This window comes from Sus scrofa, chromosome 6 (genome assembly GCF_054392235.1).
Source record: "Sus scrofa isolate SSC_HxYL_T2T_F1_AM1 chromosome 6, Sscrofa_HxYL_maternal_Yorkshire_Landrace_v2.0, whole genome shotgun sequence".
NCBI lineage: Eukaryota > Metazoa > Chordata > Mammalia > Artiodactyla > Suidae > Sus > Sus scrofa.
The window spans coordinates 9,698,148-9,723,177 of NC_139388.1; the positions used below are offsets into that span (position 1 = coordinate 9,698,148).

General features: G+C 47.3%; 1 protein-coding gene and 1 long non-coding RNA gene across 3 annotated transcripts in view; both read right to left on the reverse strand.

The window, feature by feature from the left end:
* The window catches only part of WWOX (WW domain containing oxidoreductase), a 969,209-nt gene that overhangs the window by 32,353 nt on the left and 911,826 nt on the right, over positions 1-25,030 (reverse strand). The gene's annotated exons all lie outside the window — the stretch shown is intronic.
* On the reverse strand, positions 16,621-23,205 carry LOC146402188 (uncharacterized). Its single transcript, XR_014805391.1, has 2 exons — positions 18,449-23,205; positions 16,621-17,063 (listed from the first exon to the last, which is right to left on the reverse strand). It is a non-coding gene; the product is annotated as an uncharacterized LOC146402188 (long non-coding RNA).

The window sequence follows — 25,030 nt, forward strand, 5'->3', positions numbered from 1 at the left end:
AGATGCGTGAATATGCACAGAAAGACGACAGGAAAGAGGGAGGGGCCAAGAGAAGGAAGGGAGAGAAGGGAGGGAGGGGGGAGAAGAAGGGAGGGAGGGAGAGAGGAAGGAAGGGAGGGAGAAAGAAGAGAAGCAGATTCAGCAATTTGATGAATGAATAGCCTCCATTTTTCTCTGGGGCTTTCCTCTCCAAGGAAATCAGGGGCTCCTGGGCCCCCCTTTGCCAGAAGCCTGCCTGCCACCCCACCTTTGAGGACCCACATGGAGGCTCTCACAGATGTGCAGCTGAACCTGATTACAGAGGCAGCCACATCTGCACGGCCTGGTTTCTGTCAGTTCTATAATGGGCGATACCCTCTGGAATTAATATCTGATGAAGAAATAAACCTGTTAACAGGACAGATTTATAGTATTCAAATTACTATTGATCCATTCAGCACATGACTAATAAAAACCTTCCTTGTGTGACCTTCCACCCTGTGCACGCTTAAGCACATTACCTCTAATAAACAAGTATTATGAGGACCCAAGAAAATGTCAACCTATAAATTGCTGAGATTCTCCCTCTGGCTCCCTCTCTCGGAATGGAGATGGATGCTAGGCGCCAGCATCTGTTTTATGAACCTTGTGATCAAGTCGTGAGAGTCCCCCAAAGTCTTCTAATCATCAGTGATTCTACAGCACAAGAACCTCCTGCCCCTTGATAAGCAGCTCGGTGAAAACCACCAGGCAAGAACCATCTTCAAAGGGCAACAGTAAAAACAAAGGGACGGATGTCTCGGACCTCTGCTCCTTTACCTTCGTGACCTTGGGCAGGTCACGTTACCTCTATGCTGCAATTCCAACCCCAATCAGACCATAACAAAATAAAATGGGATATTAACCTCATCCGGTTCCGTCCCATGCTATGCGCTGAAATGGTTTCAAACAGCTTACATACACGCCCATTACAGACCTCGAGAAGGCAGTGGGTCCAAGGCTGGGATCTCCCAGCTGCTCCCTATTCAAACACACAGCTGGATTGGCTGGGCCTGGCCATCTGCCACCCTCCAAATGCGAGCGAAGGACTGGGGAAGAGGTGCAAGGTGGCTCGAATACAATGGAAGAGTAAGTCTATTTCTCAAAGCCATTGAGAGAAACACAAGGGGGCTCTTTCCCCTTGGATTCTAAGATCACCTTGAGTGTCACCTTTATTCTAGGAAAGGGGGGAAAAAAAAGAAACAAGCAGTGTGGTAGGTTGCACATGTGGAGGTTTTCCATTGGTCCAGCCTGCACTTTGCATGAATTGCATGAACTAGGATTCAGTCACTCCCCATCCTCACATCCCAGAGAGGATGGGAAGGAGCACCCAGGAATGACCAAGGATGATGCCTGGCTAACACTACCTGCCGCACTCGGCATCAGTGAAAATATACACATAGAGAAGTGTTGTCATGGGTTCAGACATGTAGTCACTACCCTAGTTCAAGCCATAATCACTGCTGCCCTGGCCTTTGGACCAGCTTTTTATCTTATATCTCTGAGCTATTTTGCATTTTTGGAAGAGAAAACGCTTAATATGTTCCTCACAGCTTTTTGTGAGGTTGAAATGGGATCACGACTTTCTGGGGCTCCCATACACAACCCTCAGCAGGTTGAAATGGGATTACGACTTTCTGGGGCTCCCATACACAACCCTCAGCAGTCACAACACACTGGTGTGTCCTTACCCTTGACCGCCAAGATCACAGAACATTGGCGAGGGAGTGGCACATTTGGGCAGGACATGGATTCTTCCTACCTCTGCTTTGACCTCTCAGGGACATGATAAATGCTCGTTTTCCAAGAAGGTCTTGTACATTGAACGGGAAGCATGATATTCAAGTTTCTAAACAGCTCTGTGTGGCACTGTGAAATTATTTTTAAGTGAAGCACTTCACGACATAGGAAGCAAAAATGTTAAGCTCCAATGACTCAAAAGAAAGAAAAGAGAAAAAAAAAATAGAATTGAAAACTAAAAGTCAGTGGACAAAAATCTTCTTGATAGTAACATGCTACCATCCAAGCAGAGCATTAGCTATGAAAGCACCATATCTTTGTAGTGCTAGTTTTAGTTAGATGCAGACGAGGAATTTCTAGAAGATGCACCAGAAGGATTAGACAGATGGAGTTTTCCATGTCGAAAACACGGGTCTGCAAACTAGAGCCCATGAGCCCAATCCGGCCCACGGCTTGTTTTTATAAATAAAGTTTTATTGGAAAACAGCCACACCCATTGATTTACATACTGTCTATGGATGTGTGTGTGCACGCGTGCTGCAACGGCAGAGTGGTGTGTTTGTAACACAGACCATTTAGCCTCCAAAACCTAAAATATTTACTGTCTCTTTATAGAAAGTTTGCCAACCCCTGTTCTAAAATAAAAACTGAGCAGAGATTGCTCAATCTGACTCAAGTTTAAGTGCCAAGGATGAGCCGTAAGCCAAACCGAGTTGGATAAACTTTGGTCCAAACGGTGGAGGCCTTCACCTGGTTCTCTCCTCCTCTCCCCCTCTGTTGCCCACTTTTAAATAAAAGAGCTGATAGATTGATGGGCAGGAACAGAGTTATTGGGAGCAGAGCGGGAAGGAGAGGGATTTAAGGGGGCTGTAATGACACCATAAAAGCTTTGTTGGGTTGCTTTTATGAGCCTGTAGCAGTTTAGAGGAGCCTGACCCTAAGAGGTTAGCGGAAGTGGGTAAAAGGCTTGCCTTTGGGATAAATGCATATCAAAAACCCGTCCACAGAAGGAGAGCGGGGAAAAAAAAGGAAATAAATGACAAGTACAGTACTTTAACAGGGAAAATTTCCTCTGAAAGGAAGCAAGCAATGAGGCCAGGCGCGGAATAAATGGTGTAGAAATGACAGTCGCTCTTCAGTGGGGACACAGCTGCACTCCAGGCTGATAAGATCCAGCATGTGTCAATTGCCATGTCTCTCTTTTCACACTTCAATGTGAACTTTACAGCAAAAGGGGGACAGGAGGCAGCGAAGGGGAAAACAGTGGCTCAGAAGGACTTGTGCACAGAGTGTGAAGCCATTTCAATTTTATATTCGAAAGGACTTTGGAGGTGATCCCTCGAATGCAATTATACCCACCTAATAAAAGCAACATATGCTAAGACAATTAAAAGATTTTATTAGACATCTATTCATTGTATTCCATTTTAGGCAGGAGGAATGGAAACGGATGAGAAGGAAAGGAGGCATTTCACAGGAAGGGGAGCCAGCGTCAGCCCCGGAGCTTGCCAGGGGGGGAATGAATGGGTGATGACCTATTTTTAACACAAAGATGGATTCTTAGATTACTCATTACCAGGGGTCTTTTCACCTTGCAAAACACCAGGGCTCTGGGTTCACGACTTTGGATTATGACAAAATATGGCTGAAGACATCATTCTGCCTTCTTCAGCCCTTGGTGTTTGGGTGTTCCACCATCAAATGAAGCCCCCACCCCAGCCCCCAACAATGCCAGAAAGATAAAACTATGTCACTGGATTTAAAGTGTAATGACACGATGGCAAATGGAAATCAAGCTAACGTTTTCCTATCTCTTCATTCCACATATACTTACTGGGGACAAAAAAAAGGGGCCCAAGTTTATACTATGACTGGAGATTCTAAGTGGGGAGAAGGGAGTCTATGCCCTCCAGACGGTCACTGTGATGGACTCCCAGCTTCCCACCCCAAGCCCAAGTGCATTTCTTCCTGGGCAAAGAGCCAGATCACATTCACCAGCCTACCTTGCAGTTAGATGGCCACGTGACCAGGTCTTACCTGTGGAATGGAACTAAGACTGGTAAGAGGTATCAGCCAGCTGGCCACTGATAGCCACTGGGAGGCAGGCCACAGAGGCGGATGGAGCCTGGGTCCCTGAATCACCTTGTGGAATGCACCTGCCACGGGCCAGGAACACCCACACCTTGAGTAAGAAATACAGCTTTTGAGGTTTGAGCTGTGATGCCTTTTTTTGGGGGGGTGCTATTTGTTACTGTAGCCCAGCTTAAACCAATCAGCTCATGTCACAGATATGCAAACAATCCACGTAAAGGTCATTTCCAGACTCTGCAATGGGTGCTCTTCTGTGCACCTGGAGGTCTGAGTACACAGGGAGGAACCTCCACTGGGGTTTAGCAGAGTCTCAGAGACAAAGTTACATTTCAGCTGAAACTCGAGGCCATAAAGCATAGGAATTTGATAGGCAAAGCAGCTGGAGGAAGGGAACTCAAGGAGAGGTTATAATAAGATCGAGGGCTCAGAGGGGTGGAAGGATGTGGCGGCAGGGAACGGGGTGGAATGGTGAGTAATCAGAGGAGTGGGGAACAGGAGGTGTGGGACGAGGGGTGATGCTGAACAGGTACATTAGGAGCAGGCAGTGTAGGGGCTCACGTAGGAATGGCGGGGCGGGGGGGGAGTGTGTATGTCATGCAATTAACTATGAAAGATCTTGTTAAATATTGGTGCCAGGATGCGGGACAGACACACGTCCCTGATCAGAATAAGAGCAAGTCCTCACCACGACTGGGTTAGATTCACCCCATGGAAGGACTTGAGTCCCATGAATCGGAGTTTCCACTGCCCAAGGCGCCTTAGCCCAGAAACAAAGAGTAAGTCAAGGCCAAGGCCAATACCTATCCGCTCATAGGCATCCAGCTAGTGAGAGACCCAGGCTGTCACTTGGCTCGTGCTGGAGAGGACCAGAGCGACCAGAGACCCAGCTTGGTGGTTGACCTGGTGGCCATGTGGTAACACAGACAAATCCCAATCACGACAGATTTAAAGCATAAGCCCACATGGGAAACTAATCTTCGACACTGTACCATAAGGGAAAGTGACTGTTGGCCTCAGAAATTCAGTTGGATTTCAAACTTTCTTGAATCAGCTCACCTCTGAGGAGCTGAGAAGTTTCCAAATGTCTTCCTTGGATTCAAGCAACTAGAGTGGGGTATGGTAAACCCGAGAGCTGGAAACTCAGAACTGACAGATCTGTAGTTGAGTTTGTGTTGGGATTTTAGCTGGAGTCCAAACACTAGAGATGTGGGGTTTGTGGTCTACAATCCACCGACTGATTTTTGTAGGTTTGGGCAGGGGGGAGGAGGACAGGAGTCTCGAAGAACTAATAAGCCGAGGGAGAAACAACACGCATATTGATATGAGAGAGACACAGGCCAGAAGACCACTAGTGGTTAGGATTCATCACCTTCACTGCTCCGGCCGGGTTTGATGGGATCTGAGGTTCACATCAAGCCACTTCACACAGCAGCCAATTCCTCAGGATTATCACGAATATCAAATAGGCTAAATTGTGCAAAATGAGACGCATTTATGCAAAGTGGCATTTAGAAAAAGCTCAATAAATGAAAGCTGCGTTACTCAGCCTCCTCTTTCATTCTTCATAATGATTCAGGGCGAATTTTCCTGCTCATGTTATCAAACGTATAACTTATTAGCTTCCGAATTTAATCATTAGTCATTTTTGTTAATTTTCGAAAAGACCACACCTGGTTTCATTCTGCCTCAGTGCCTTGGCTGAAAGTAGAAACTCACCAGGTAGCAGCAGCCTCTTAACCTTGAAGGATTTGTCGTGGTCATCTGGCCAAGGCATTCATTATTGTATTGGGGGGAAAAGACAATTTTTCGATAGCTGCCTGACAGTTAAGGCAACAGTGAAAAGCACACAGCATTGACAACCCAGAAGCGTTTGATCCTGACATTGAACGCTCAGCTGAGTAATATGTGCTTTTGCCAAGATCCACAATACCTGTATTGACTTTGCTGTTCACCTACCCCTCAGAACCCTTCACTGCACAAAGCCAAGGGCCCGGAATGTCACAAGACCAAGTTCAAGTAAAGGGTCTGACCAGATGTGAGGGCTACTTGTAATGGCTTATCTTAAAAAGACACAATCCACCCCATTTACATGTTGCCACAAGATTTTCCGGGTGACACATTTTAAATGAGACTTTTTCAAGTTACACCGGCAAGGTAATACCCCTAACACTTTGAAAAGTGAAAAAAGTACCCAGGTATAGCACACATCCCCCAGAATCCTTTCCTCCTATTTATCTTTCTTCGAATGTCATTCTAGCCAGAAACTATATTCCATTTTGAACTCCACCTTTGTCGTTAAAACTTTGATCATGTGTATTTTCCCTGTTGATTTATTCTAGTGGCTATGATTCTACTAAGTGGATCTACCATGATTTATGGAATCATTCTCCGGCTGTTGAACCTTGAGGTTGACACTAAGGTTTTACTGGGTTGGGTGTTTTTTGCTGTTGTTCTTTCTTTTTTACATGTTGAAACCAGAAGAGCTTTATATTGTCTTGACTATTGGTGTCTGTGAGCTGTAGTCTCTTTCTGGCTTTGAAGACTAAGAGAAGCAGGTTACAAAGCACTCAGTGGTGACCAGTTCAAGAATTTGCTTGGAACTGCACGGAACTTCAGATTCCAGTCTTTGCCTGTTACCTCACTTGGGTTCTGCATGAGGATGGGTAGAAGAGACACACATGGACCATCCTAATAATCAATTGTCTGAACCAATCACTAAAGCTACTCAATTGTGTCCCAAACACAGCAGACATGTGCATGCTCCTAAGCTGGTTCGTGGAGGGTTCCCTCCATCTGGAACGTGCCTCCCATGCCTCTCAGGAGGACCAGGAGGGGTGCAGGGGAGCAGAGGCTCTGGACCGACGGGGTTCACTCTGCAGTGATGCACATGCATACAGACACGGGCCCGGAGACACACACATATGTGCTTCACCTGTGATACTTCCCATGGTGTTTATGCTGGAAAAGACTTTTCTGGGAAGCATCCTGGGTGCCTCTCCAGTGCAATGAGATGAATTCACTGAGGCATCTGAGTCATAATTTTACACTTCCCAAGCCTTTTATCTCACACACACATGCACATACACACACACAGAGAGAGAAGGAAGCCAACCACAGAGAAAGAAGCCAACCACAGTCGATCTTTGCTATTGGCAGTGAACTTGCCCAGGTCCTGGGGAAGGCAAACGCATACCTAAAGAAGTTCCACAAGTCCTATCGTAGAGTTGTAACCACTCACTTGGTGAAGGGCAAACATGTGTTGAGAGTCTGCTCCGAGCCAGGTTAGGGCTGTAGGGACCAAGCGGGGTCCAAGAGTTTGCAGCCCAAGCAGCACCACGAGGCCCCGAGGGGTCTCAGACATGGGATAAGGGGGACTGTGTGCTCCAGGATGATGTGTCTTTGCCTAATTCTGGAGTCTGTGCTTTCTGCACCAGGGCACACACAGTTCCTGCTCCCTAGAGGCTCAGCATCAAGTGGGGAAACAGCGAAGGACACCAAGGAGAGAAGTTTGCAGAACTCAGCAAACCACGGCGAGGCCATTGCAGCTCCTGGCTTCCACCTGCTACCTCTCGGCAGAACACAGCCATGCATGCCGGGGACTATCACAGCCCTGCCCTCCCGCCACCGGCTGCAGAAGCTCCGTGTTCCTAAGAGCCGAGATGACCTGCCTGACTTGTGGCAAACTGCCAAGTGCATTTGCAACCCAAGCCTATGTGTATATAAAATGCAGGAAGTCATCTTAAAAGGACGCACTAATTAGCTTCCTGGGATTTCAGATTGTAAAAGCTTTTGTGATCGAATTTGTTTCGGTAATTTTTTTTAAAGGATTCTGAAGATTGGTTCTGCTGTCAAGACATCAGAAAACAAACAGGAAAAAAAAAAAAAAAAAAAGGTAACAAACTTACTGGTTTCCACGGCAGAGTGCTTTCAATGGGAGAGGAGGGGAGACATCCGCCGACTGGTTGATAAAAAGCAAGATGGCATTAAGAGGTCACGACGCACAGCAAAGGACCAACCTCCCTTGGGAGGCTTCATCTGACATTGAGCTGCCCTTGAAAAGCATAATAGGGCCCTTGTGATATCAGCACCCACTCGCAAAAGACCAGAGAGGTACCATTTTCATTTCATAGGGTATTAGGAAAATGCAAGCAAACAAAGGATTTTAAAATTCTGAGTAGAAAACCGATGCGAGGGGCAGAGAAGAAATTTTCTTATAAACCACCCACAACTGTTTTCCTTAGGAATAAGGAGCAAATCATGGGAAGGATGCATAAAATAATTACGTTTGTTCAGGGTGGGGGAATAAATAATAATAACTAGAGTACTACACTAATTTTTGTTTCGGCTGTGCCCGCGGCATGAGGAAGTACCCAGGCCAGGGATGGAACCTGTGCCACAGCAGGGACCCGAGCCACAGTGGGGACAACTTGGGATCCCTAACCATGGCCCACCAGGGAACTCCTAGAGACCTACACGGCAATGAAAGCATAGAATCATGTTATTTGATGGGTCCTACAATTGAAAGCCATTACCAAAACCCTTCCTTGTGGAGGTAATCCCTCCCTCTGTGCAGTCCCTGAACCTCATCTGTGTTTTCCCTGGGGACCACACACCCTGTGCCGTAATGAGCTGTCAGCAAACCCGTCTTCTGAGCTAGTCTGTGACCTCCGAGGCCATGGCATGAATTCCATCCCCCACACCTTCGGCGTGCCTAGCACCGGAGGACCAGCAAGTAATCACGATGGAACTGAAAATATGCCATTTTCTTCTTAAAGTTCCCTGCTCTAGGCTGGCTAATCCTGTGGTCTATTCTTGGAAACATTTCCCAACATCTCACATTTTTCTTAAATTAGGGAGTGTGGGGAATATTTAGATAAGTCCATGTATTTACAATTTGTAGGCAAGGCGTGAATAATCATCAACCCGCAGGAATCTGCAAAGACTTGGCCCCTCATGAAAGAATCGTGAGCTATTACCCCCGAACCTGGAAGGGCCTTGGGAAAAAAAAAAAAAAGGGATGACCTTGCAAATTATACCTTATAAATCTAACTTCTAAATTTAGAAAGATACTGAAAGAGAAAAAGAAAGTCATGAAATGAGCTTGCAAAACCTTAAAGAGGGCATTTACTGTCAAAGGAGAGTAGCTATTTTTTTTTTTTTTTTTTTTTTAGAGTAAAAACTGTATCTTGTACGATGGGTTCATGCGATCATTTACTCCCAGGGAAGTAATTTATACCACATTTAATTTTCTCAATCAGTCATTATCTAGAGCACACATACAATTCAGTGACTGATGAGACTGGTACCATCTTTATCCAAAGATAAAATTAAGTGATCATATCAGTGTGGTTGTAGGATGTTCCTCACAAGAAGATGCATCCAGAGTTCCCATCGTGGCGCAGTGGTTAACGAATCCGACTAGGAACCATGAGGTTGTGGGTTCGATCCCTGGCCTCGCTCCGTGGGTGAAGGATCCGGCATTGCCGTGAGCTGTGGTGTAGGTTGCAGATGCAGCTTGGATCCCGTGTTGCTGTGGCTCTGGTGTAGGCTGGCGGCTACAGGCTCCGATTGGACCCCTAGCCTGGGAACCTCCACATGCTGCGAGAGCGGCCCAAGAAATGGCAGAAAGACAAAAAAAAAAAAAAAAAAAAAAGAAAAAGAAAAAGAAAAGAAAAGAAAATGCATCCGAAGGCAGCAGAGACAAGGGCTTTTGGAGTCAGAGCTGGGTCAAATTCCAATTCTCCTACTTGCTAGCTGCATGACCTGGGGTAAATCATTTACTCTTTCTGATCCCGTATTTCCTCAACCGTAAATCAGAGATGATGACAGTGCCATCAGGATGTTGGTGAGGATTCAATGTGATGATGTTTGTAAAAGGAAACATGCAGAAGAAACACAGGGCACTCAACAGGAAACTGTTTCTCCTGACCACACATGGGAGACTGGATGACTGAAGGGCATTTCAGAAACTTCTCCTGAGATAGTGGAGACAACGACGAGTTGGGATCGCTGAGCTGGTCATCTCAGCTGGTCTGAAATCTCCTTGTGGGACAAGCAGGGAGGCTGTCCTGAAGACTGTGATGTCTGGAGTTCCCACTGTGGCACAAAGGGATGAGTGGCATCTCAGCAGACCCAGGACGCAGGTTTGATCCCAGGCCCGGCACAATGCCGGCATTGCGACAGTTGGGGTGTAGGTTGCTACTGCGGCTACATCCTGATACCTGGCCTGGGAACTCCATCTGCTGTGGGGTGGCCAACAAAGAAAAAGAAAAAAGAAAAAAAGATTGTGCTGTGTTACAGGAGAGCTCTGGGTGCTGGTCCACAGGGCCTGTCCTGCTGAGCTACTTGGGAGGGTGTGGCCTGCTCTAAGAACTCTCCTAACAGATGCCAGTTTCAGCTGGACCCCTCTCATAGTTCCCATTCAGGAAAAGGGTCCAGAGAGGACAAGGGACATTCCTGGAGTCACAAAGGGGGTCTGTGTCAAGGCTGGGCTACCACCAGGCCTCTGACCCTTGATCTGGGGCTCTCCAGCTACCCTACCTACCACCTGCTTCGCAGGCCCCGTCCGATGACTGTTTGGCTAGAAGGCCCTCCTGTCCACTGCTGGCTTCCACATCTGTTTCTGGCTTTAGCCATGTGTGTGAAGCAGGAAGGACACGTTGGCACTTGCTCTGCCCTGTACCGAATTCTGGGCTGGAGGGCCTTCCCTGGATTCAGAAGGACAGCAGAGGGACTGGGGAGTTGGGGGTGGTGGGAAGAGAGGCAAAGGAGGCCTGCCTGCCATTTTTGGGAATTCCAAGAACAGGGGCTGAGGGGGACCACAGGAAAACAACGCATGTCTACACAGCCCTCCATCTTCCAGGTGGAGAAGTGCAGTGAGGCCAGGCACCGCCATGCTGTTCAGGCCTGGATGGCCTTTCTGGCCTGGGTCTTGGGAGCGAAGGCTTTCTGTGCTCTCTGACCTGCAAGTGGGACCCTGGACATGATAAAAACAAGCTCCAGGCCAGAGTCGGGAAAAATCGACTTAGGCAGAAGCCGCTGCCTGCCAAGTGGGAGACTTTAGACACAGGGGACGTTCTGTCCTGAGTCATAGCTTCCTGGCCACCACCCTGGGGCCAAATCTGTTGACTTTTCAAGATGGTGAGCGGGGGACGGGGGGCAGGGGCGGTTGAGAGGGCTTTGGTTTGTAAAATAGCAAAAGCACCTGCCCAGCCCACAGGATTGATGTGTACCAGACTCTCTACAACTTTCTCTCTAAAGGCTTAAAAGATCTGTAAAGAGGCTCTGGGATCGAGCTGTAGCCCAGGCTTTAAAGCGGAAGGCACCCTGTTTTGCGGCACCCGCAGCATATGGAAGTTCCCAGAGTAGGGGTCGAATTGGAGCTGCCGCCACAGCAGCGTGGGATCTGAGCTGCAGAGGTGACCTACACGGCAGCTTGCAGCAATGCCGGACCCTTAACTCACTGAGCGAGGCCAAGGATCAAACCTGCATCCTCACGGAGACAAGTCAATTCTTAACCTGCTGAACCACAACGGGAACTCTGAAGAACCTTGAACTTTTTCAAGGTTTGCTTCATATCTCCCACTCTTTTTTTTTAAAGTTTTCCAAAATATGAAGGAAGGACTTAGAGGCCATGGCAGCCCACGAGGCGTGGAGAGACCCAATTCTGGTCTCCGGATGGGATGCAAACAAGCTCTGTGATGCCAGGCAAGCTAAGGGAGATCTCCAAACTCTGTTTCCTTTGAAGTTTGTTTAAATTTGTGGCTGGATTTCTTCCCCTTCCCTGAGGAGTGCTGAAGAGAGTGATGCAGAGGTGAAAGTGCCCAGGATTCTAGCTGGCACTCAGGAAGGCTAGGTGTCACTCTCCACCTCCCTCCACGTCTGTAGGTTGCCCATCTTCCTTCACTCGTGGGTAATATAGAGCTTGAATAGGGTGGGAAAGGGTGCGGAGACAGACGGAAATAACAGGGGACTGGATGCCTCCCGGCTATTCCAGCTACACACGCGCGCAGTGCTGTGAGCTGAGCAGGTCCCTCGGGGATGATTACAGTTACCTGAGGAGCCTCCTTAACTCTTTCTGCAGAAAGAACTTAAGGAACAGTCTAGCGCCTTAGATGAAGGGCAGGGATTTTCTGCTAAATGGGGCAGCCACTCTGGAAAGAGTCTGGCAGTTCCTCAAAAAGTTAAACATAGATTTGCCGTATGACCAGCAAGCCCACTCCTAAGTTTATCCCCAAGAGAAATAAAAACATACATGGATATATAAACTTGTACATAAGTGTCCCCAACAGCCATAGTCAGGACAGCCAATAGGCAGACAGAACCCTACAGTCCATCAGTGGATCATGCATGAACAATACGTGCTATATTGATATCGTGGAATATTATGCAGCTGTTAAAAATGAAGTACTGGCACAGGCTACAGCTGAGGTGAACTCAAGAACACTGTGCTAAGTGAAAGAAGAAGTCAGACACAAAAGCTCACATGTTTTATGACTGTTTTGATAGGAAATGTCCAGAACAGTCAAATCCATAGAGACCAAAAGTAAATGAGTGGGCAGAGAGGAACGAGAAGTGATTATTTAGTGGGTATAGGGTGGATTTCTGGGATGATGAGAGGGTTTTGAAACTAGAGGGAGGTTATGGTGGTGCAACACTGCAAATTTACCAAATGCCAATGAATTAGATCCCTCATTTTATTTTGTATGGAGAGAAGAATTGTATATTTTATATATATGTATATATATTTTTGCTTTTTGAGGGCTGTGCCCACAGCGTATGGAAGTTCCCAGGCTAGGGGTTGAATCGGAGCTACAGCCACTGGCCTACACCACAGCCACAGCAACACAGGATCCAAGCCTCGTCTGTGAGCTACACCACAGCTCACAGCAGTGCCGGATCCCCTAACCACTGAGCAAAGCCAGGAATTGAAACTGCATCCTCGTTTCCACTGAGCCACAGCGGGAATTCCAGAATTGTATATTTTAAATGCATAAATGACTGTTGAGAGAGTGATACCTCAGTTTTTTAAATGTTTGTAAGAAAACCCCAAAAAAAACATCAACCACAGCAAAACAAAAGCAGGGAATGTGAGTTCACTGTGGCCTAAAGCTCGTCTCTGTCTCCTTTGGCTTGTGCAACCTTGGGAAAGTGACCCAGGCATTCTGGGTCTCAGTTTTCCTGACTTCCAGGTGGAGAGGATGAGAAGACCCAGGATGGGAAGAATCCCACGAGACGCTAGACACCAGTACAGCACCGTGTTCTGGCCCAGTGCCTGATGGGTACACGGAGCTGGCTCTATTACCTAACGCCTGCCCTGACTTCGAGGTCCAGGCCCAGCCAGACCTCCCCATCATTACATGCATGTTTGGGGAGAAATGTAATAGTCTGAAAACCACGCTGGAACGCGTGGGAAAACATTTATTCTCACCACTCACGAGTGGAACTGCTAGCCCTGTGTCCTGTTGGCTTCGTTGCTCCCAGCTCCTTTTTTTAAAATAAAGGAATGAAGAATCATTTCAGATGAAGCTGAAATCAGTGTTGCCCTCTCTACGCGGCTTGGTGTCTCTTCTGAGCAAAGAAGCGAGTCCATTGAAGGGTTAATAGGTGGAGCAATAATTTATTCATTCACCTGGGCTTTAGTCAGGGCCTACCATGAGCAAGACACATTCTACTGGATGCAGACACGGCATTACAGGGCTTCGTTTTAATTAATAATTTGAGCATGCACCAGAGGTGGCCGTTCAGAGACGAAAAGCCAGCAGTCACCGTGTGCCCTGGTTAGCTTCCTGTGCTCAAGAAAAGCAGTGGTTTGCATTTTGCACCTGGATGGCCCTTAACCAGCACCCACTCAGAACACCAGTCCATCTAACGCCTTCAAGGCACAAGCTACCCAGCAATTGTGCTGTTAGGAAATTTTCAAAATATGGGCTATTGCCCAAATGGGGTGATTTCGAACGCTCATAGATCTGCTATGGGAATCACATTAGATAACCTGAAAAAACATCTGAAAGACAGAAGGCTATACAATCGCCCCCCAGCGGCTCTCAAAGTGTGTGTGTGTGTGTGTGTGTCGGGGGCGGGGTGGGGGGTGGACTGGGGAGGGGGTGTGACGTGAGATGGGGCAAAGGGAAGGCAAAAGGAAACACATTTGCAAACTCATCAGGATTACGACTACCCCCTTCGAGGGGAATAATGCAATTCCACCTTCTCCCATCTCGGGAAGTGCAGGCTGGAAAAGCCCGGCTGAAATGCCCAGCTTGCTGCCAAGTTGGGAATGGGTGAGAGGGTAGAGAGGCGATTCAATGCTCTGCCCCCAGAAGCGACCAAAGCTCCTTGTGATTTCAGGTTTCCCTAAAAACCAGACCATTTCTCTGCATTATGTATTTAAAAAAAAAAAAAAAATCCAGAACGGACGAGGGCAATACCCCAACCTTGTCTGGATGTTATGCTGGGAGGGAAAGCTAGTTTATGTGGCCGGCGATACAGTCTTTTCAAAGGAGACCACTGTACCTGAAATGGAGATGGTTATAAAAATGGCATTAATTTGCTTAGACCGAGAGATTTTCACAGGAGAGCAACTAGCAGAAAACATTATGAAAATGTCCGAGAGGACTGGTAATTGAGCTGATTAGTATGACCTTGGTTATGAAGGCAAGAGGAGAGGGACCGGTGCTTAGACTGAGTTATAACCCTGCTCCCGGTTCGGCGATGGCGTGAGGGAGGTAATTTGTTCAGGCTGACTCGGAGTAGCCAAGCCTGCCTCTGACAAAGTCATGCACCGACGAGCCGAGCCTGGCCTGCGCTTTTACCCCGACAGAGTAAACAGGACAGGGTCAAATCAGGAGTGATGGACTGGGCTCCTGGGCTGGCTCTCTAGGTCGATACGCCACAGGCAGAACCCTCTGGACCGTGGGGCCCCCAGAAGCCCTAGCTCACTGCCTCTGAGCTACCGAGGAGGAAAAAGACTACAACGGATCCCCAGCTGCAACAAAACAAAGCAAAACGCCACCATAAACAAAGAATACACATACGGAGAAGGTCTGGGCTGCATTCGCTCCAGCTCTGTTTTCCATTTTTTTTATAGGCATTTATGAAGCAATATGCCACTGGCTGCGGTGGGAAATTGAGCTACATTCATCATGAGACAGGATCCCGTGTCTGGCTCCAAAGCCCACATTTTCTTTCCGCTACCTCTGCTTACAAAAGACAGGTTTCTCCCAACAAAACGCACACCCAGAGAGGCAGCCGACCCTGCGACCGCACATTCAACTGCTGTTGACTGGGAGGCTCAGAGGACACCAAAGAGCCTACGCTGAGTGTAGGAAGTCACTGGCTCTGCACCTGCTTGTACAGAAGCTCCTGTCCCGGCAGTTCTATCCACTCTCCTCTCTGGGATCCCCTCCTGCATCAAGTTCGCTGGAGGAAGAGACCAGTTAGGGAGCCGGGGAAGGCCGCTTCCCCAGAAAGAGCTATGGTGTTCACGGAGCCCCCCAAACATAGGTTGAAAGTCTATACACACATGTGTTGAGCATCTTAGGTGTACTATTCCTTTTTTTAACTTTTATTTTATGCTTTTTATTCTTTCCATTATAGTTGATTTACAGTGTTCTGTCAATAGCTACTGGACAATATCAAGTGACCTAGTCCTTCACATATATATAAAAATATATTGTTTTTATCATGTGTCCTATTCCTAATGAACACATATCAGATTTGAACTGGGTGGATCACAACAGACCTTTCCGGGACATGTGCATCTGTGTGGGTGGGGGGGGTGGTGCGCACCTGCGTGTGTTTGTATGTGTCATGAGTCTCCGATGTCAGGGCTGGGGTTCCATTAAGGACAAAGGGCCTAGAATCCCCCGTCTCCTTGCCTCTGTCACCATGCCTGCTGACCCTCTTGTGAAAAGGATCTGACCACCACATGCGAGTGGAATAAATTATCGCTGACACTCCAATATTTAATTATGCAGCTGTCAGAGCGGCCCTTTTGAAATTCATTTTAATAAAGTGGGAACTTTCCCTTTCAAGGTTAGAGTGAGGGGAGTCACCTTTGGTGTCAGCTGGAGGTCTCCACCGTGAGCTCTGCATTCTTGCTCCGGACGCCTGTCACTTGGCCTGATAGAGGGGCCTGATAACAGCTCTGACGCCTGGTGGCCTCCCCTCCGTCCCTGCCTGAATGAACAGCCTTCATTTAAACCCACAATAATGAGGACCTCAAAGTCAGAGAGGCGGGCACAAGGGCAGCCCGGTGGGGGGGAAAAATGGCTTCTTATTATAAAATTCACTCCATGTGGAAGCAGCAATCTAAAAGCAATCACGGCTATCTCCCCGTTTTAACTGGACAACCAGAAATATTTCATATGGTGGAAGGGAGGCACCCCCCCCCACCGCCAAACACCCCCAGGGTGAGGTGGGGGTACCTGCCACGGGCACGCCTCTGCGGCTCACGCTCCCAAACTCATGAAAGAGACATAAAAGTACGGCGTTATATTTCGCTATAAAATAGAAAACGCTCATAGTTTGTGTCGTCTGGTTTCTGGGTCATAAAGTTGCACCAAGGAAACGCTTCTATCCTGCAAAGTGAAGGTGTGGACGGCGTGGCGCTGGCCTATTGTGTCCGTGTCTGGAGTCTGTGTTTAGTATGTGCAACCGGGCCCGCGAGGACCTGGCGGGGACAATGTGGGCCAGGCTTGAAAACGCGCAAACAACGTGCCCCGGGGGGAGGGGGGCCCGTCTTCTCTTCTCTCTCCAGTCTCCCTCCTTTCCTTTCTTTTCTTTTTCCGCACTCCATGCTCTCCCAGGCCCTCTTGTTCCTTTTCCTCCACGTCCCCCTCCTTCTTTTTCTCTTTCCTAACACGATTGATAGGCATCCGTCAGTGGCTGTGTGCTGGGCACTGCCCAAAGTTCTCTGTATGCTTGGTCCCACTGTACAGCACGAGGAACGAGGTCCAGTCTCTTGGGTTAGAACACGATGGAAGATAGAATGAAAAAAATAAATAGAGACTGTGCAGATAGATAGATAGGCAGACAGACAGACAGATAACTGGGTCATTTTGCTGTACAGCAGAAATTGAAAGAATATTGTAAAGCAACCACACTTAAATAAAAAAAAATTTTTTTTTTTTTTTAAAAAGGAACTCTAGGAGTTCCTGTCGTGGCACAGTGGTTAACGAATCCGACTAGGAACCATGAGGTTGTGGGTTCAATCCCTGGCCTTGCTCAGTGGGTTAACGATCTGGCGTTGCCGTGACCTATGGTGTAGGTTGTAGACGTGGCTTGGATCCCACATTGCTGTGGCAAAGACAAAATAAAAATAAAAATAAAAATAAAAAAATAAATAAAAAAGGAACTATAAATTAGGTGCCTTAATGACGATGCCCCTTTGGCAAAGGAGGAAACCGAAGCTCCGAGCGACCGTGGTCTACCAGGGAATCCCCAGGTCAGCATCCCGCACAGCGGATGCGACCCAGGCAGGTGCCCACCTGACACATTTCAAGTCTGCTGCCTTGATGTATTTTCTCTCTCTCTGGTCTCTTCCTTGCTAACTCGCTCCCTGTCTTCCCTCCTAACCTCCTTCCTCTCTCTCCCCCGATCCCTCCTTTCTGGGCTTGTACACACAGGTCTCTCTCGGCAGGTGTAAAAGCGCCACGTGACTGTACCGTGACCCGTCTCATCCACATGCACTGCGACACCTGTCAACAAACACCGCTTCTGGAAAGAGGCTTTGTCCTGGGTGCAGGTTTGGATAAATGCCCGAAAGAACACATACGTGTTTCGGTTACAAGGTGCTTTCTCGAAACCCTAAGTGTATGACCTGATCTGTCCATGAGCACTTTTTTGGGGGGAGAAAACATTTCTTTTCCCAGCAGCTGGGAAAGTGCTCCTGAGCTGAATGACAGAGAAAAGAGGAGGCAGAAAGCCATAGCTTTGCCCTCTGCGCCATCACTCCCTGGGGACACCTGCTTAGCAGAGGTCAGTGAAGGATCCCCGGATGCCAGGGCTGCCTAGAGCCAGCTGCCCCAGCACAGCCTCAAGGGTGGCTGGTATGCAGGCTGTCATTTTCCTTAAGTCTGGGGTTTCTTAATGGGCACACGTGAGAGCAGAGGACACAAGGCCTTGGGGTGGTCTGGAGAAGGGTAAGGCTAAAATTGCCACCCCTTCCTAGTCTTGCTCTCAACTGCATTCTGGACTCCAAGGTCTGAACCTCAAGGGCATCCCTGTTTTGCAGGGACCACTGGTAACTGAGGCCACCCCTGCCCTCCCAGGCTTGACATCAATGTCACACCGGTGCTACGGGGGGGAGCCTGGAGTCAGTGTCCTATTGATTGATTGATTTTTATTTTTTTATTCTTTTGCTTTTTAGGGCCGTAGCTGTAGCATATGGAAGTTCCCAGGCTAGGGGTACAATCAGAGCTGCACCTGCCAGCCTACACCACAGCCACAGCAATGTGGGATCTTTAACTCACTGAGCGTGGGATCCACCACGTCTGTGACCTACACCACAGCGCATGGCAACGTGGGATCCTTAACCCACTGAGCAAGGCCAGGGATTGAACCCACATCCCCATGGATCCTCGTTGGGTTCATTAACCACTGAGCCACGAAGGGAACTCCCAATGTCCTATTTATGGGTTCCAGAAGAGGCCCCTGAACTTGAAGGAGACAGGCAGGGGCGGAGCAGAGTACAATCCGTGCATTTGTGCTCACGGCTCTGATGTGGACAGCACTGACCTGAAATTCACTTTGCCGCACCACAGAAACTCAGGCGAGGTTGTAAGTCCCCTCTACGACAATAAAATTTCTTTCCAAAAAAGAAAGAAACTGTACTTCCAGGATGTAAATTCCTCCTGGGAGCCCCCCTACCTGTCACATTGGACGCCTTCTAGGAAGGTTTATTGAAGATGCAGATACATGAATGAATTAAACCGGCACTTCAACAATCCAACGACAAATTCCAAAATGCCTCTCAGTCCATGAAAACACCTGGGTGAAACCATACACCTTGGTTTGTAGGTTGGAAGGCTCAGCAAGAGACCGACGGGATGGTTTGTGGGGAGAGCTGATGACAAGTCAAGAATCATTGAGGAGCTCTTCTCCCACCCCCCCCAAACAAGGACAACAATAGGAGACACGTGTCCTGCTCCGGGCTCCTGCCAACCTATTGAGACCCTTGGCACAGGGTCGATTCACATCTCCAGGCTTCTGTTGGCCTTTCTGGGGCCCAAAGGGGAAATGAAGGCCCAGGGTATCCTCTCTAAAGGGATGGTTGCTAAATAACCCCAGGAAGTGGAAGAAGACGCTTTTGTCAACGTGAAAATCTACATGGGCTGCAACTTTTTCACTTCTGCCTCTCTCGCTCTCATTCTGCTCCTTCTCTCTTTGTTGAGCCAGGATTCATAAGCTGTGTGTGTGCCAGACTTAGGTTCTGGGTTTCCTGTGGCATCCTGGCAACAAGCTTGGGTGGGAGGAAGGCAATGCGATGACCTGCATTTTGGAGACGGAGAAACTGAGGCTCCGCACGGTAGGTCATCCATTCAAGGTCACTGAGCTCACACGGGATGGAGGAGAATTAGAAATGGCCATGGCTTTACTCCACGGCTGGGCTCTTAAATTCTATGCCACGGTTCTACCACATACACTGGTCTCCTCTCTTCCGTGTCCTGGAAGTGAGTCCAGAATATTACCTCTCTCTATAGTTCTGAAAATCTATTCGATGAGGTCTGTGTTAAATAAAACGCAGACTTTTGGGGGGGAGAGGTGGTCCCCTTTATCTGTGTTGACACAACCAGAGGAATAAGGAGGAGTAACAGCAACAACACTAAGAGCTGACACTTTTGCTGAGCGGGATCAGGTGGCAGGCTGTAAATATGTGTGTATCATATGTATTTCATTATGTTTACATATGTATGTCCACACACAAACATCTACCCACACACACACACTTTCTTTTTTTCTCTAATCTGTACTGCTGTTAATATTCTGATCTCATTACTAAGGAAACCAAGGCACAGAGACGCTAAATATCTCACTCGGGATCCTAAGTGATGAGCCAAGTTTCAGATATTGAGCTACTTGACCCAAACCCATGGTGCTCCAAAGGAAAAAAAAAAAAAATTAAAACAAAATAAAATACTTCCACAATGTACACCATTTCAGAACGCAGATAACTGATTCAAGCGCCTGGTTTTACTGAACCCGTATGACAATCCTGAGTAGCTATTACTGATATCACGGTTGAGTGTTCGTACGACCCCTATTTTATGGATGGTGGCATCAGGGAGACTGGTCCGGGTGACTACAGCCAAGGGCAGGTGGAACTGGGACAAAAAACAGCCCTCAGACCTGGACCCACAGCATCCCATTGCCTCCACCCTCCTTGATGCAGGAAAGATTGTGCCTGCACGGTGGATCTGTGAACTAGAGACATTCATATGACACAGGGCTGCTCCTACTGAGGTTCTCAGAACCGACAGCGTCCACCCTGAACAGACAGACGGGAGCTCATTTGGATGTTTTCAGCCTCACGTGTTTACAGTGCCCACCCTTGCCCCCCAACAGCTCCTTTGCCAAGTGAATTCAGACAATGTTCTACATGCCAGTTTTCTCACCACAAACGGGAAGAGATTTACAAGGCACCTGCAGCAGCCACCGGTCACGGGGTTTTGCAGTCAGAAATAATTAGGCGTCAAAGCCAGCCCCAAATCCCCAAGCTCCCCAGGAACACCTCCCAGTGCTAGGAATAGAACGCCCCTCCTGAGCGGACCCTGTTCAAAGAGCAAAGGGGAGCACGACCACCCCCCCAAATGACAGGCAGAGCCTGGAAGGCTGGGAGGGAGAAATAAATCCTGACTCAACGAGAAGGATTAAAAAGTCCCCTAGCATGAGGAGAATTCGCACTCCACAAATTTTTCTCGACTGAGTAAATTTAAAGAAATAAAACTAGATTGAGCATGCGTTTAATACTGGCTGCTATCTTTTGCTCTGCTCTGCTCAGTGGCTTGTTAAATATGAAAAGATTCGCCCTGCAAGGAGACACAGGGAGGGGCGATCTTGCAGGGACTCCCGGCCACCCTGCCCCTCCTCTTTGTAACCTGGGCGAGAGGGAGAGTCCTCTTTCTTTTCCCCCTTCCAGCACCCACGTGCCCTGGTCTTGGGGACAAGTCTCAAATACGATCAGATCACTGGTATCACCACTGTCCCTTAATAGAAGGTGTGATATAAAAAGCTCATTGGAGATGCCAGGAGCTTCCCTTTCTGACCCTGGCTGCCGGAGAGGCAAATTGCATTAGAAAATGACATGCCATTCATCTCGCGAGTACTTGCAGGAACATTTAGCTAATTAAATGATTAATAAATTTAACACTGCTTTATAATTTCATTTAGCTGTGTTGGAAATCACACGGTGAGCTGCGTCTGCACCGAATGAGATTAGGTGGGAGTGAGGGTTTCGGAGGCTGCCCTGGTAATTGAGATTAGTCTATTACTACAGTGACCTTTTTAACTTTTATATTCTCTTGTTAAAGCGAAATAAAATTTTATTCACTTTTAAGGAATATTTACTTAGAGAAATTTACATGAAATTAAAGAAACACCAAGCCCAGAAGCCTACTGGGGCCAGAATCCACGCACTGTTTCCTTTTTTCATTTTCAGAGTCCCTTTAGGAAGTTGTTCCTGAGCTGGCTGGAGGCAGCGTGAAGAATGTGGTGTTTTTAGGCAGTCCATTCATTCATTCAACAAAGGCCGAGTCCGTTGTGTGTCCTGGACACACCTCTAGGCCCTGGCACGACAGCGGTAAACACAACCCAGGTCCCTGCTTTCTTAGAAAAATACAGACACGAAGCAAATACATACACTCAAAATAACAGAGGATGATAAGCACAATACAGAGAATTCGATGAGATGGCTTCTGCGGACGGGGGCATTCAAGAAACACCCCCCTTCGGAGGTGATAATTAAGCTGAAACTAAATTATAAAAAGCACCTTGCCATAAAAAAGCCCAGAAGGAATAGCACGGCTGAGCAGAAGAGAGGGAAGGTGAAGGCCCCCCGGAGGGAGTACAGGAGACTCCTACCGTCAAGGAACAGAGAGAAGGAGGGTGGGAGCTGAGGAGCTGGAGGAAGCTGGAGGTGATACCCGAGACACAGGAAGGATGAGATGAAGGAAAGCCATGCTGACCACAATAAGGCGCGTGGGCATTTTGAAGCCAGCAGAGTAGGACAAGCAGGGCACTGACACCCGCTGCCAAGTGATGCCACCTAAAGTAAGTGCTTCTGCAGCCGCCTTTAAGCCTGGGACCGGGGCCACCTCCTAACTTTTCTGAGAACAAAAGGACGGCCTTGGTTTCGCTCAGCTTCAGCCCCCTTGCTAACCTATGCTTGTTCCCACCTGAAAACTGCCTTTGCTCGTCTTGTGTCTCTGTCCTTTTCTCAGTACAGTCCACCGTATCCGAGGCTTCCGTGTCCACAGATCCAACCAGCTGCAGATGGAAAATACGTGAAGAAAGAAATTCCAGAAAGTTCCAAAGAGCAACGCTTGCATTTGCTGCATGCGGCCAACTATTCACCTTGCATTCACATTGCATTTACAACTATTTACAGAGCACTGTATGTTTATACTACATTGTAATGCCTCGTATCAGGGATTATAAGTAATCTCGACATGACTGAAAGTACATGGGAGGGTGTATGTAGATTATATGCAAATTCTATGCCACTCTATACAAGGGACTTCAGCATCCCAGGATTTTGGTATCTGCAGGAGGTCCTAGAACCAGTCCCCTTGGATGGAGAGGGACAACTGGATGTGGTACTTTGTTGTCCCAGGTATTTTGAAAATATTTCTAATTATCCCCTTCTTTACAGTTCTTCTCATCCAATTTCCACTCTCCTCATCCATAAAATCCCAACGTATATATTTTTAGACTTCAGAGGTCTCTGCTGGGTTCGCTCCTGTATTAACCATGTCATTAATTTTTCTGTATTCTGATGCTTTGACCTCCAGGCCTTCCTGACCTTGAAGGGACTGCCCCAGGACTTACTCCCAAGATTAGTCAATTCTATAAATTGCAAACAGTTCTCTCCTACCTTTTAAATGTAAATGGACCAGTCCTGAACCTAGACTCTCAATAACTTTCCTACTCCAGGCCAGGCCACTACCCTTCTGCCTTAATCACCCCAGATACCCATCAACCAGGGGCAGCCTCCTGAGACCAGAGTCTGCTGAAATTATTCAAATTAGCCAATGCTTACCCTGCTTGGGGCCTGTTCCTTCCTGAGGAGAACACAACAAAGGCTCTTGCCCACAGCTGCACTCTCTCCCTCTGCTTCCTAACTGGTCCTGCTGCTTCCCCAAGTACCCACCCCTTCCTCTGCAGCCATGGCACAGTGTGTCGGGTTCTCAAGATCTGTTGAGTGTGACAGTGTTAGTGAGTGTCACATCTTTGCAATGGCAGTTGCCTTCCGACTTGCTGGTACCTAACCAACAATAATACCGAACTAATAATAAAACCCGTATTTCAAAACATCTCCAGATTCCCAGTTGCTCATCACATAATAATGTCTTCTACTTACTTCTTACTATGTGCTAGATGCTGTAGAGACACCATGGACCTTAAATGGCTCTAACTTAATCCTCCCTCACACAACGCTGGAAAAGGATAGTGTGGGGTTATTTTAAAGAAGAAAAAACTGAAGAAACTGAAACAGAGTGTCTGCGAGACTTGACCAAGGCCACTTGGCTCTAAATGTGAGAGCTGGGATTTCAACCCAGAATGGATGGTGTATAGTTCATAAACTAAGAGAAAGAAAGATCAATTTCCTTGCTGATGAAATACACTAAAAGCTGCGTCTTGACAGTCGCCTGGATAATTTTGTTCTGTCTTGTTGGGGTGTCCTGCCAAGCTCATCTGGAATGTGCTGTTGCAATTTGTTGCTCAATCACTTACTCTGGTGTCTACTTTGCCTGGTTTCTCATCCAGGCATATTTATCTGGAATTCTCCTTTCCCCCAGTACCTTCTCTGATGTTAATACAAATACACAGAAAATGTCTAAAGTCATGTCCAGGCCAATTTACCAGGTGTCTTGGGCCATTCTTCCTGAACGAGGGCCAATTCCTCAGAGTACTGCAACGACCATCAAAGAACTTCACTCTTCTGATGATGCTAACTCACATTTTGCAAATCTACATATTCGACATTAAAAGTTTTTGCTGTTAGTTGTTGTTGATTTTTTTTTCCCCTACCAGCCCATTGAGAAGAAGAAATAAAAGGTCTTCCTTTCAGCAAGTGTTTAAACTACAGGAGTTTCAATTTCAGGTAATTATGCATACATCCCTTGGATATTCTTAAGTCTTTGAACACATACACACCCTTAAAATTTGAAATCCTGGGATACCTGCTGTAAACTCTCAAATTTGTGAGCAATTACCTTTGTAAGCAGTGTTTCTGGAAAATAACATCTGTGTGTGATTCACACTTTTTTTTTTTTAAACTTGTTAATTGTCTGGTTGTTAACTCTGACTACTGATCTTAGGATGCTTAAGATTTTGTCATTTTTCTTCCAATATCTTCTACTTGGTGTGCAAAATTTGGACACACCTGCGTAATTAAAATATTTTCTGCTTGAAAAAAAAAATCCCAGTTGTAGGCTTACAGACAATCACGTGAGCACCTGTTAGTAGTAACAGATGAAAAAAAGGAGTAGAAAGAACATTCTCATTCTAGTTTTGAAGAAGTGGTGACCTGCCTGATCTTCTAGAAATTGCAAACTCAATGTTTCACTCTTTTATTTCTAACAGGGATGTGACTATGTGAGTTCCAAATGCTTCAAATAGTTCCTTCATCTTCATCAGATGTTCAGAAATCACTAGAGAGATTTGTGGGAGATTTTTTTTTTTAAAGCTGGAATTCTCCCTCCTCTCTTCCCTTCCTTCTTCTCTTTCTTTTTTATACGTCTGAGTCCACTACGAACCTGACACCACAGTAGGCACTGAGGATGAGAGAAGACAAATAATCCTGGCGTCCTAGGAGTTTATAGTGCAATCATCCTCTCTTTTTATAATGTGACCCATTAGCCTTTCCTGGGAGCTTGCTAGGGGATACCGAATTTACACTCCATCCCAGACACCCTGAATCCAAATCTGCACTTTTAGGAGATGCCCTAAGTGCCCATCAGAG